Below are 12,506 nucleotides of genomic sequence, written 5' to 3' on the forward strand. Positions count from 1 at the left end.
GCTCAGTAGAGAACTTGAAGTAGGTAATTCTGCAAGTCTGGGGCCATTATAAAAAAGGTCCAGTCCCTGCTACTGCTAAATTTATCAACCTGAGTGGCCTCTCAAGTGGATCTTAGGGCTCAGGACTACTCAGGCTGTACCATTGACATGGCATTGCTCATCCATGTTCCCAGTGTCACACATCACTACCAGGCCAAGGGCAAGGCCACTCATCTTAGATGGATTGAATTTCAGTTTTGTTGCCTATATTAGCCCGGTGATTCTTACATTGCAGGGGGCTGGACTACACAGCCCTTTGCAATTCTATAAGTCTATCTCAAAACTACCTCAGGATCCTTGTTGAATGCTTCTCTGCCACTTGGGGGTGGGGCTAAAGGTCTGGCCCCACTCCTCACTCTACATACGTATTCCTTGCACACAAGTAACATGTAAACACGGCTCATGTTTCAGTTGTTAGGAAGACAACTGACCTGAGACAAGTGTGTGGGTCAAAAGCACATAATATCCCATTACAGAGATCACAGTCTCATCACCCCCTATTCAGCAAAGCAGCAGTGTGTGTTTTTTATTCTAAAAATGTACCCTGGAGCAAAATAACTTAATCAAAGGTCTATGGCCTGATTTCCTGACAATACAAACAAGGAATCAGGTAAAACATTTTTTTCCCCTTTTCTTTTTAAGAACCTATGTGATGGAAGAGGGTGAACATCGGAAGCTTCCGTCCGTTGTTTTTTCATTTATTTTTGTCTTTGTGCACGAAGGCAGCAAACAAGGCAAGTATTTTTTTTTTAGTCAGCTTACTGTGGACTGACTTCAGCAGTCTGAAAGAAGCAATAATTGATTTCAATAATTAATTCCTGCTGACTAAAATAATGCTGCTGTTTATGCACACCTCCCTGAGACCCAGTTAAAAGGAACTTTGAGTCAGGAATGCATAAACAGTAACATTACTTTGGGGAGCAGAAGTCCCCTAACATACTGCAGATTTGGGAAGGGCTTTTTAAGCCCCCAGGCTATATGAAAGTTTATTTCTGCTTTCCCATATTGCCTCATGATAACCCTGAATGAAGTTCACAGAATCTGAAAAGCTAAGCAGAGGAAGCAGGAATAGCTTTGACAGCAGAGAAGGTCTCATGCCATAACACTCCTCTAAGTTTGATCAAGGCAGAGACAGGGAGTTCATATTTCTTTTCCATTTTTCTTTCTTTTCAGGTTTGTTTTAAAAGTATCTTTGTTGCTGCTGTTGTTATTCGTAGTGGGACGCAAGTGGAACTGTGGTCTAAACCACCGAGCCTCTTGGGCTTGCCGATCGGAAGGTCAGCAGTTTGAATCTGTGTGATGGGGTGAGCCCCCGTTGCCAGTCCCAGCTCTGGCAAACCTAGCAGTTCAAAAGCATACCACTGCAAGTAGATAAATAGGTACCACTATGGCAGGAAGGTATATGGTGTTTCTGTGTGCTCTGGCTTCCACCACGGTGTCCTGTGTGCCAGAAGCTGTTTAGTCATGCTGGCCACATGACCCAGAAAACCTCTCTGGAGACAAACGCCGGCTCCCTTGGCCTGAAAGCGGAGATGAGCGCTGCACCCCATAGTCGAATTTGACTGGACGTAACCGCCCAGGGGTCCTCCACCTTTACTTTTACCTGTTATTTGTAGCATCCCATGTTTCCTGTTGGCATATATTTCCAGAAAAGGTAAGTGCTGGGGTTTAAGGGTACGAGTCTGACTTCCGCCTGCTCTCTTCACCAGCATACCCCCCCCCCCGGCCACCACATATTTGCAGCCCTGTCTCATGCAGCAACTGCAGAAGATGGTGCAGAGAGAACAATTGGACCACGGCCACATCCACACTGCGGAAGGTGGGTTAGGTGGGCAGGATAGTTGGACCTCATCCACGTTGACTGCTGCGCACATGGCAGTGAGACGGAATCAGGGTCCACACTGAGCAGGCAAAATAACAATAATAATAATAATAAGCGGGAAGTCAGTGGCAGCTGGTGAGAATCTGGCTTAGCTGGGAATGCTGAGCAATAGGACGCCCACTATTGCTCATTGCAATGCCCACCTCTCCAACCGCAGCATGGGGAGCACTGGACTGCTTTGCTTGTCTGGTTGGGATATACAGGCATCCCTCCACTTACACAGGGTTTACGTTCTGGGCAGTCATTCAACACAGGATGAATGATTTTACTCTACACATGCTCAAAAGACAGTATCTTTTATTCACAGGTTTGTACAAAGTCAGGTGTTGTTATGTACTAAGTTGAATAGGATCCAAAATGCAGCAGTCTGATTGGTCCTAGAACAATAGGATTCAGAATGCAGCAGTCTGATTGGTCCTAGAATAATGCAGCAGTATGATTGGTCTGCAGGAGCCACCCAATCCAGCTCCAGATGGAAGTGAATCCACAACCTGATTGGCCTACAGGAGAATTCCAGAATTTGCCAATCACGTGCAGCCCATTGTGTAAAAAATGTATATAAAGCTGATACTTTGGGGGAACTTTCATTCCTCCTCCCACTATGAGCTGAATAAAGAGCATGAAATCCACTCTCGACTCTGAGTATATTTCAGGTGTACTTCTAATAACTTCATGCAATCTGACCCAAGCAGCTTCCTGCATGCATTTGCCTGGCAAACCTAACTTGTGAATATGGACATCACCACAATATCAGAAAGATGGCCAAGAAAAATGTGTTTTCTCTGAAGCTTTCTGTGTAAAAAAAATAGGTGGCAAAACGCAGTAATGTAGGACAGACCTAGTTTTGTCAATGGCTCTGTTCCAGTGATATTTCTGTATGATGTTATAATTAGTCTGTTTGACCCACAAGTGATGAGAAATGCTGAACAGCTAAAAAACAAAAACTCCAGAAAAATAACAAAAATCATCTTCGTTACTGAATTTTCTTTATACTGTATAAACTTGCTTATATATACCTTTGGAGATTTGTGTAGTTCAGAGGCTTTCAGAACACTTTAAACCACTATAACTGGTCCAATAAATGATATATTTCTCTGTTTTAAGGATCCTAAATTGAACAAAGCACTTTACACATTTTTAACATCTCCTGCGGTGTTTTCGGGATATTAAGTCTGATGGAAGAGAAAAATTCCACACAATACATGTTTTACTATGTATGATGTATGAGTACAAGCTTGGACACAGATATTTGAATATTTTAAATTTCAGATGATTTACAGTACTTGAACACCTCTATTCTTTTATCAATGACTTTATTTATATTATATCAACTATCGGCAAATTTATGCCCCCAGATTTCCGATTCTCTACCAAGCCTGAATTTCTGAATTTACTGAAGCTGATTATGAGAGCAACCTTTTATCACTAATGTGGTGCCTATAAAATCTCTCTCTCTCTCTCTCTCTCTCTCTCTCTCTCTCTCTCTCTCTCTCTCTCTGTGTGTGTGTGTGTGTGTGTGTGCGTGCGTGTAAGCTCTGCACTGCTCACATATATTCACTATTAACTGCATGCAGGTATACTACGAAATGTTGACCTTGTCTGACTCCACTGGTCCCATGGTGGCGAGGTTCCTGCTGTAAAGAACAGAATAAAAGCACAGCTAGGCCAGATGTTTTTCCTATTAAATAGATTAACTTAGCCCAAATGTAAAATTAAGAAAACATACTGGTTCTGATTTACTATCAGTCCATGATCTGTTGCTGCAAAGGGAACAACGGACAGTCCTGAACAGCCAACTTGCAATTTATTAAGAACAGCAAGGGAATTCCATACCCTCACCCCTGACTGCTCTAAAAATGCTGAACGGAGGGCCCCGGCCTAGTGATGAAAGCTGCTTTCTGACAGTAAAAGCTGAGTAAAAACAACATTAAAATCATTTAGAGAATGCCTGGTAAAGTACTGCCACAGAATACTCAAGACCCCACAAAAGATACTTGTTTCCAGAAGGCTCTAAAAGGTATAATTCCAAGGTCTGCCTGAGGTACTTCCTTTTGCAAATGAAATTTTTAGCTTTCTTGTCATATTTTTGTGAGCCACAAGGGAGCAATGTCCAGGGGATTAAATCCCTAAAAATAAAAAATAAATTTAAAAAATGAGGCCATGCATTATTTTCCTTTGTTAAAATGTGATTTTGCTTCATAAGCCTCCCTTCCGTAACTGGGAACGCAAATAAAAAGGTTTGTGTTCTGAAGTCATTAATGGCGGACAATGCTTATTCACCTCATAATTGCTTTGCCATTTGTGCCATAATCAGGGACCCTCTGAAAATTCTCACAAATCTGAGGAAGCGTTTATTGCGTTTCTTTAAATTGACAGGACTATTTTATAAACAGACATATGGAGACTCAGAAGATGGGGGGGGGGACCCAAAATGAGGTCACCATGCAAATTTGTGCCCCACATTAGCACTGACAATTATTGCTCCCTTCAGTCTCCCCAGTCCCCCAAATTCCTTCGGCTTTACTTAGGTCAGGCTTCCTCAACCTTGGCCCTCCAGATGTTTTTGGCCTACAACTCCCATGATCCCTAGCTAGCAGGACCAGTGGTCAGGGATGCTGGGAATTGTAGTCTCAAAACATGTGGAGGGCCAAGGTTGAGGAAGCCTGACTTAGGTGCGTCCATTTTCCCTGATAACTTCTGGAAGCAAACCATCCTCAAAGAGCAGCATTGTCAAAATGGTGGTAAAAGGAGCATTCCCAACTCAGTACAGGTGTCACCTTTCCCCCCTCCATCTGCTGGAGCACCTAGGTAATAGATGGACCACTTGTTTTTGCCAGTGAATGAGGTGATAATGAGGCTTTCAGGTTTTATTATTGTTTGTGATGTATTAGCAGAGATGAAGTCAGAGAAGGACACCACATTCCTATTCTAATACACACACACTTTCTATGCCACAGAAACCTTTCTAGAGTGCTTGCATAGAACCACTATAGGCTGGCTTCTGCTGCACAGAAAGAGTACAGTGGTACCTCTGGTTATGAACTTAATTCGTTCCGGAGGTCCGTTCTTAACCTGAAACTGTTCTTAACCTGAAGCATCACTTTAGCTAATGGGGTCTCTTGCTGCTGCTGCGCCGCTGCCACCCGATTTCTGTTCTCATCCTGAAGCAAAGTTCTTAACCCGAGGTAATATTTCTGGGTTAGTGGAGTCTGTAACCTGAAGCGTCTGTAACCCGAGGTACCACTGTAATCTGAATGTGGGGCTCACTGGTAGACAGGGAGCGGAAGAGCCCCATTTGGTTACAGTAAATCCTATATAGTATAAGCAAAGTCATTTTCCAAGTTTACCCTTGTGTAACCAAATGTCACCACTCATGCCTAAGGAGGAAAGCACATGAAAAACCTAAAAGGGGACCCTCTCCCCCAAAAGTGTCCAATGACAAAGAGTAAACATGTTCAGTGGCCATGCAATACTGGCTCACTGATGGAACTGGGGAGGGTAATATGGGAAACTGGGGGAGAATGGAATTAAATGGTGTGCCCTGGAAGAGGGCATGGCTGACTGGCTAACACACACACACCCCGCCCCCCAATGATCCATAGTGCAATGTTTTGCTGCGAGTCCCCCTTTTCATTCCTTGTTCTCATACTTCCAGCTCCATCCCACTGCTGTAGGTGGTACTAAGTGGTATAAAATGTATATGGAAAAAGCAGTATAAAAATAATAGTGTGCCAAGTTCAACTAAACAAATGCTGGAGCCAGTGCATTGAGTCCAACTTGGGCAATAGGGATTCCCCTCTGCCCCCCTCCCCCATGTGCCCCTGAGCCACCCCGATGAGCTCTTGGGTGGGTTGGGAGAACCCCCAGGACACCATGCAGGGGGAGAAAATAGGAGATTGCTCCATCTGGCACAGCAGAAACGCTTGTGCTGAAGGAACTATTGCCTTAGTGAGACTTGAGGGTCTTGCAGCATTGTCTTTTCAGCCTATTTCTTTCTCTTGGGGGGGGGGCGTTATGCACAGTTCCTGATAAGGTGCAGTGCATCACCAGATTATAAGTTTTGAAATATTATTTGAACAGGATGGGGCAGGGGAGCCACTATTTACAGAACTGCCTCAGTGGAACACTGGGAATTTAGCTGCCCATTAAACTACAAAGAATTATTAATCTGGTTATGAAAATTTCCCTTTAGATCTCAGCTTTGACATATCATTTACACAGAGATACAAACAATTTCTTCTTCTAAGGGACATTTCCTACTCGCATCCCACTGTAAGAGAGTCAATTTAGGGAGATTTGCTGACTGTTAAAAGTCCCTTTTCCACATCAGAGGAAGAAGCAAAGTGCCACTCTCAGCAGTGTGAATCTGGCCAGGATCCAAGGAAGCAAGGGCTGACTTAGATCTCAGTGGGTGGTGACCATTATGCATTTGGGGGAAAGCCGTTCCAACCTGGCAGGAGAACTGGTTGTAGTATAGAGGGGAAGGGGGGGAATAAAGTACAGCTACTAAAGTCACCTAGTGCCATTAGCCTTCCCTGCTGTGGGTTAGTATATCGAAATTAGGCTCTAAGAAGAGATTGCTGTTCGCAACAAGGATATCAAACAAAGCAAATTGGAGGTAATATGATGCTGTTAACATCAGACGCGCCACATAAAATGCTGGTAAGAAGCAGGGATTATGAAGGACTTCCACTGAGAACAAGCATTTGGTTAAACAATGATACAGCGAAGGCCTTAACCTCATGTCCCCCCACAATGATTTGGCCTTTAGACGAGAGAGAATACAGAGGGAGCATTTTGACAAGCACCCCTAAGCCAGTGGCAATTAGTCCCATATGAAATGTGAGTCTATAGTAACACATGCATCCTCCTACAGTAGGAGTGGGGAGGGGGGAATACTTCTTCAAACAAAGGAAAGAAACAGAATATTTTAATTCAAAGGAAGCTAACTTGTAATAACTTGAGTCATATTTTAATTAGGTAGGCTACCTGTGAAGAGACCGGAGATGTAATTCCCTCAGTCCACCGGACTTCCATGAGGCAAATCAGTTATTAATTTAAACCTGAAATTAAAATACAGAAGTAATAAATACGAAGAAAGACGCAATTAAGAGCTCTTTTTCTGCTGCTACAAATCTTGCATTCTGAAAGTCGGCATCTACCAAAATCTTTATGAGAATGCTGCATCTATTATTTGAGTATGGCTACCACAGAAAGTTAAGTCAAAATCCATGTTATTAGTCCTGAGGGGACTGAGCATCTCTCCCCATCCAGAAAGATTGGTAAGTAACCACATGTTGCCATGTGATTATACTTTAGTAACTCTTATCTGTTCAAAGGATTCCCATTTTTTGGGTGAAGCCACACAAAAGCAGAGTTTTGGAGATGTGATGAATAAAATAATACTTTAGAAGCTTCTGCCCTGAAGGCAAGCCAGCTGAAGGCTGGTGATGATGATGCTTTGGATATACAAAGTGCTATGTCCCACTGAGACCAATGAAATAAATTCATTGCAAATAACTCTAGTCCCATGGTTTTCCATTGTGTTTAGTCAAACCAGATTTTAGCTGGATCAGGGCTATACAAATATCAAGGGTCACTGCTATCCTGCCCCCTCATACTGGTGATGATTAAATATCCCATCTGCATCCCTTTTTACAAGCCCAGAAACAATACAGATTTACCACTCAATTTACTAGATTTACCATCCAAAACAGTTGATAAAACTGAATACATCTAGTTTTATATTTGTCTCCCAAAAAATAATAATAAAAAAATAGTGCCAGCTGAGACTGGTACTCATGAAATTAGAAAGTTACGTATCAGAATTCTTGTGCAGTTGATAACCTGATCAGGAGTGGTCCTTCTGAAAATTAACCTGACTTCACTAAGGAGAAGGCAAGTGGATGAATGCAAAAGAATTGTGCATGCTGCAGATAGGATACCCAGTACAAGTTATAAAGTGATTTCCTTTATAAAGCAACCATTTCACAATTTACTTCTGCAAAAGCACAAAAAAGAAAAATCAAGCACAGTCCACTGAAGATAATTGTGGTGATGATGAGGCAGAGATATTATTTTTATTAGGTTTCAACAAATATGCAGAATGAATCTAGGAACTTGGAATTAGCATGTGAAACCAGATACAGAGGAAATGTGAATTTCAAAACTGAACGAAAGCAGACTGTAATGAAGATTAGTTACTCCTATGTGCCTCACTTATAAAACTAAACTTATTTCGTGCAGGAGGTTCCGAACGAGACCACTAGCAAAATTCTAATAGCATATTTATATAAGAACTGATATCACTCAGTGGTATGTGAAATATTGGGAAAGGAAGTTTCATGTTTGCTTAGGTTGAAGGGCAGACTGGAAATGGTCAAATGAATATATAACATGTCTCCTGAATAGAATGGAGAAGATATTCTTAAAGAATTTGATGAGGTGTTTAATGAGCTTGGATACATTATGGATATAATACATCATGTAATATAGATCCAAATGTGCTGCCAAAAATATATGTGCCATTTAAGCCCCATTAGCACTAGGGAACCAAGGAGATGCTGAAATCAACCGGATGATAAAATTAGATGTCACTGAGAAAATTCAGCTATCTCTTTATTCGTCTTCAGGAAGGAGAACCCTAACATGAGCAACACCTTTGACTCTGGGTGTGGGGTGAAGAGGTTATGGGTGTTTTCTTGTGCCTGCAATGGATATTTTCATGTGAGTTGTTCAGTGATGAGAGTCTTAACTGCTATAAATTCCATTTTCCTTACTGGAGATATCACAGCTTTCAAGACTGCTTGACTTTGCATGTAACAAATGGAAAGAAATGCTAGATAGTGATTCTGAAACTGTCACGGGTGAACTTCGTCTTTGTCTACTATCATTGTCTTCACTCATATGTTGATCTTGAATAGCAACCAATGCTAATGGGAAATGGGCAAAATGACATGCTTTGGCAATGTCCAGACCAATTTAGTAGTCACTGTGCTCTGAAAGTAGCAGGACACACTCAAAACATATGTGGGACAATGGCTTTAATCAGCCGAGTGTCAAGGAGAAGTGAATTCCATACTGTGGGACCTTCCCAAGGTCTTAATCACCATCCCCTTCACAAAAACAGATGGTATCCGGGAGAAAATGTCAATCAAAGGAAAGTAAGTTTTAGGTTCAATCTGCATATTCAGAACTCTGACTCCCTGCATCAGGAGCTAAAGGTTGTAGTGATCCTTCAAGGACCAAACAGAAAGAATATCCAATCAGTGCCTCATCAGCACCTAAAATAATGAGCAAGGTTGTAATAGCTACAACTAAGTGATGGAGAACAAAAGACTAAAGGGAGGCTGGGATGGAGAGTTGTGTGTGAGAGCCGGCTGGAAGAAGCTGGGGACAGACATGTCCTGCTCTGAGCTGGACCAGGGATCCCATAGGAACTGAATGAGGAAGCAAGATCTTCAGGGTGTTAATTCTGTGAGACCATCCATCATATACTCAGGTTGTAGATATGTGTTAATAAAACCATATATCCTAAAGACACCACTGTCATTATCTAACAGTTGCAGCAAGGTCAGACAAGCTAAAGCTGAGACGGAACTCAGGTTTGCAAGAGAGGTTTAAAATAATTGAAAAGTTTTCTTTAACTATGTTTGAAGCAAGAGTAAGAACAAGCAAGTACTAGGTCCTCTGCGTGGAGATGATGGAGAAATGCTATAGGGTGACAGAGAGGAAACAGAACTGGTCAACACCTACTTTCCTCCTTTCTTCACCAAAAAGGAAAGCAGTGCCCAATCTGATGATAACAGAATAAACAATGCAAGGAGGGAGCTGCAGCCTAAGATAGGAAAAGGAAAAGTGACAAGTGGGGTGTTGCAGGGTTCTGTCCTAGGCCCATTGTAGTCCAACATCTTTATAAATGACTTGGACAAAGGAACATAGATCTCTTTATTCTAAGTCCTCTGAAAATATCCCAGCATCTAGACGGACAGCTGAGATACACTGAAAAGCTAAGATGCATTCCAGTCTACAGCAGTACCATTAGTGACACACTAGATTTTATTGCATTAGCCGTGTGGCCATAGCATGATATACATAGAAATAACAACATAAAATGGGGGTGGGAAGGTAAAGGTAGATATCGTCCTGGGCAAATACTTAAAGGGAGAAGAAGAAAAAAGAGAGATAACAGAAGCAACAGAGGATTTAAAACATCGAGTGACCGAATAGTACAGAAACAAAAAGACAAAAAACTGCTGAGGCTGGAGGAGGATCGTTAAAGGGGTCCTTCAGCTCCTCAGATTTGTTGGACAAAGGAATTGAAGGGATGGTCATCAAATCTGCAGATGACACCAAACTGGGAGGGATAACTAACGCCACAGAGGACAGAATCAGGATTCAAAGTGGCCTCAACAGATTGGAGAACTGGGCCAAAACTAACAAAATGAATTTCAATAGAGACAAATGTAAGGTTCTGTACTTAGGTAGGAAGAACCAGTTGCACAAATATAAGATGGGGGACACCTGGCTTGCTTAGTAGTACATATGAAAAGGATCTAGGGGTCTTAGTGGACCACAAGCTTAACATGAGTCAATAGTGTGATCCAGCAGCAAAAAAAAAAAAAAGAGCTAATGTTATCCTAAATTGCATCAACAGAAGTATAGTGTCCAGATGCAGGGAATTAATAGCCCCACTCTGTTCTGCTTTGGTCAGACCAGACCTGGAGTATTGTGTCCAGTTTGGGGTGCCACAATTTAAGAAGTATATTGACACTGAATGTGTGGAGAGGAGGCCAACCAAAATGATCAAGGGCTGGAAAGAAAGCTTTATGAGGAATGAATGAGGGTGTTGGGTATGTTTTGCCTGGAAAAGAGGAGACTGAGAGGAGATATGATAGCCATCTTCAAATACCTAAAGGGCTGTCACAAGAAAGATGGAGTGAGCATGTTCTGTAGGGCAGGACCCTAACCAATGGATTCAAGTTACAAATAGGGGGATTCCGACAAAACAACAGGAAGAACTTTCTGATGGTAAGAGCTGTTTGACAGTGGAACAGACTCCCATGAGAAGTGGTGGACTCTCCTTCCTTGGAGGTTTTTAAGCGGAGCTTGGATGGCCATCTGTTATGGATGCTTTAGTTAAGATTCCTGCATTGCAGGGGGTTGGACTAGATGACCCTCAGGGTCCCTTCCAACTCTACAATTCTATTATCCTGTGATCTGATCCAACCCCTGTTGATGCAGGAAACCCACTACTACAGCATCACTGAAAGGTGGCCACTAAAAAACTTCTAATGAAGGAGGAACCACCACCTTTTCTAACTTGTTATTGTTGTTCTTGTTCAGTCATTTAGTCGTGTCCGACTCTTCGTGACCCCATGGACCAGAGCACGCCAGGCACTCCTGTCTTCCACTGCCTCCCGCAGTTTGGTCAGACTCATGCTGGTAGCTTCGAGAACACTGTCCAACCATCTCGTCCTCTGTCGTCCCCTTCTCCTTGTGCCCTCCATCTTTCTCAACATCAGGGTCTTTTCCAGGGAGTCTTCTCTTCTCATGAGGTGGCCAAAGTATTGGAGCCTCAGCTTCAGGATCTGTCCTTCCAGTGAGCACTCAGGGTTGATTTCCTTACTTGAGGTAGGTTAGAAAATGAAGTATTTATTTACATTAAAAATGATATCATACACGCCATCCCATGCTATCAACAATTTCTGTTGCCACAGTCCACCCTGGCTATGAGCAGCAGTGCACCCACAGGCAAAGCAATTGATTAAATGGGGCATGTGCAATGGGTATAGTCTTCCTGCCTTCCCTGCGTCGTATTTAAATAAGGCCTAACCAAAGGCTGCTCATTTATATGGCCAGCGCTCATGTCTCTTGGCACATTGCACCTTTATGGATCTTCCTTGGAAGATACAATGGCCAAATATTTATGAATGTTCTATTTTCTTTATGTTTTTGTTTAGTTCATTCTAAGAATTAAAAACATAAACATTCTGTTTAAAAATCTGTTCTCTACATCCAAACGACATAGAGCAAAATGCTTTTGGCATTGTTTATACACTGTGCATGTGTGTGTTTGTACGTGTTGCTATCGCCGTATCCATAATATATATTAAAACTCTTTGTTTTACTACCTATAGTAAAATTATAAAATGTGCAGTCCCTGTAATTACATTGCCCTTTGCCGTCTGTCTAAAAAAAGACTGCGTTCAAATTTTCCCCCTGTTTTATTTGCACCCTATTAACAACTGTTACTGGAGCTTTAATTATGCCCCTGTGATTGCAGAGATGCAGCTGACTTGTGTCATTTTCCTCCCAGGGGATGCTTTATAATTACCAGCATCCATCGTGGCTGCCTGTAAGCTGATGCTTTTTTATTACCAGTTCAATAATCACTGCATCCTTGTGAACATCTGCTCTGCAAGCCATGCATCGGAGGTCCCTGTGCCTGTCACTCGATGCTCCCTTGCTGTGGTGACCCTTTTGCCCTCACCTTCAGTTTATATCTAATTTGCCTAGCAGAAGCTCAGTCCAGATTGCCGCACAGGAATGCAATTAATGCTCCACATTTGCAAACAAAGAATAT

General features: G+C 42.3%; 1 protein-coding gene and 1 long non-coding RNA gene across 14 annotated transcripts in view; one reads left to right on the forward strand and one right to left on the reverse strand.

Annotated features, from left to right (window-relative positions):
* Nucleotides 1-12,506, reverse strand: part of LOC310766788 — a 65,739-nt gene that overhangs the window by 52,414 nt on the left and 819 nt on the right. The window contains exon 2 of the long non-coding RNA XR_014550414.1: nucleotides 6,911-6,984. This is a non-coding gene — a long non-coding RNA (uncharacterized lncRNA). The remainder of the gene's footprint in view (nucleotides 1-6,910; nucleotides 6,985-12,506) is intronic.
* The window catches only part of LOC310765832 (uncharacterized protein), a 44,461-nt gene that overhangs the window by 15,450 nt on the left and 16,505 nt on the right, over nucleotides 1-12,506 (forward strand). For 6 of the 13 annotated variants that reach the window (XR_014549827.1, XR_014549829.1, XR_014549830.1 and 3 more), the window contains one exon: nucleotides 682-1,258. The exons of 6 other annotated variants lie outside the window; for them this stretch is intronic. The gene's annotated coding sequence lies outside the window, so the exon portion shown is untranslated. Of the gene's footprint in view, nucleotides 1-681; nucleotides 1,259-2,228; nucleotides 2,245-2,574; nucleotides 3,020-12,506 lie in introns of those variants that run through there. One more of the 13 variants, XR_014549825.1, reaches the window with a different exon arrangement.

The sequence above is a fragment of the Podarcis filfolensis genome, assembly GCF_964270895.1.
Source record: "Podarcis filfolensis genome assembly, chromosome: 1".
In the NCBI taxonomy this organism is placed as follows: Eukaryota; Metazoa; Chordata; class Lepidosauria; order Squamata; family Lacertidae; genus Podarcis; species Podarcis filfolensis.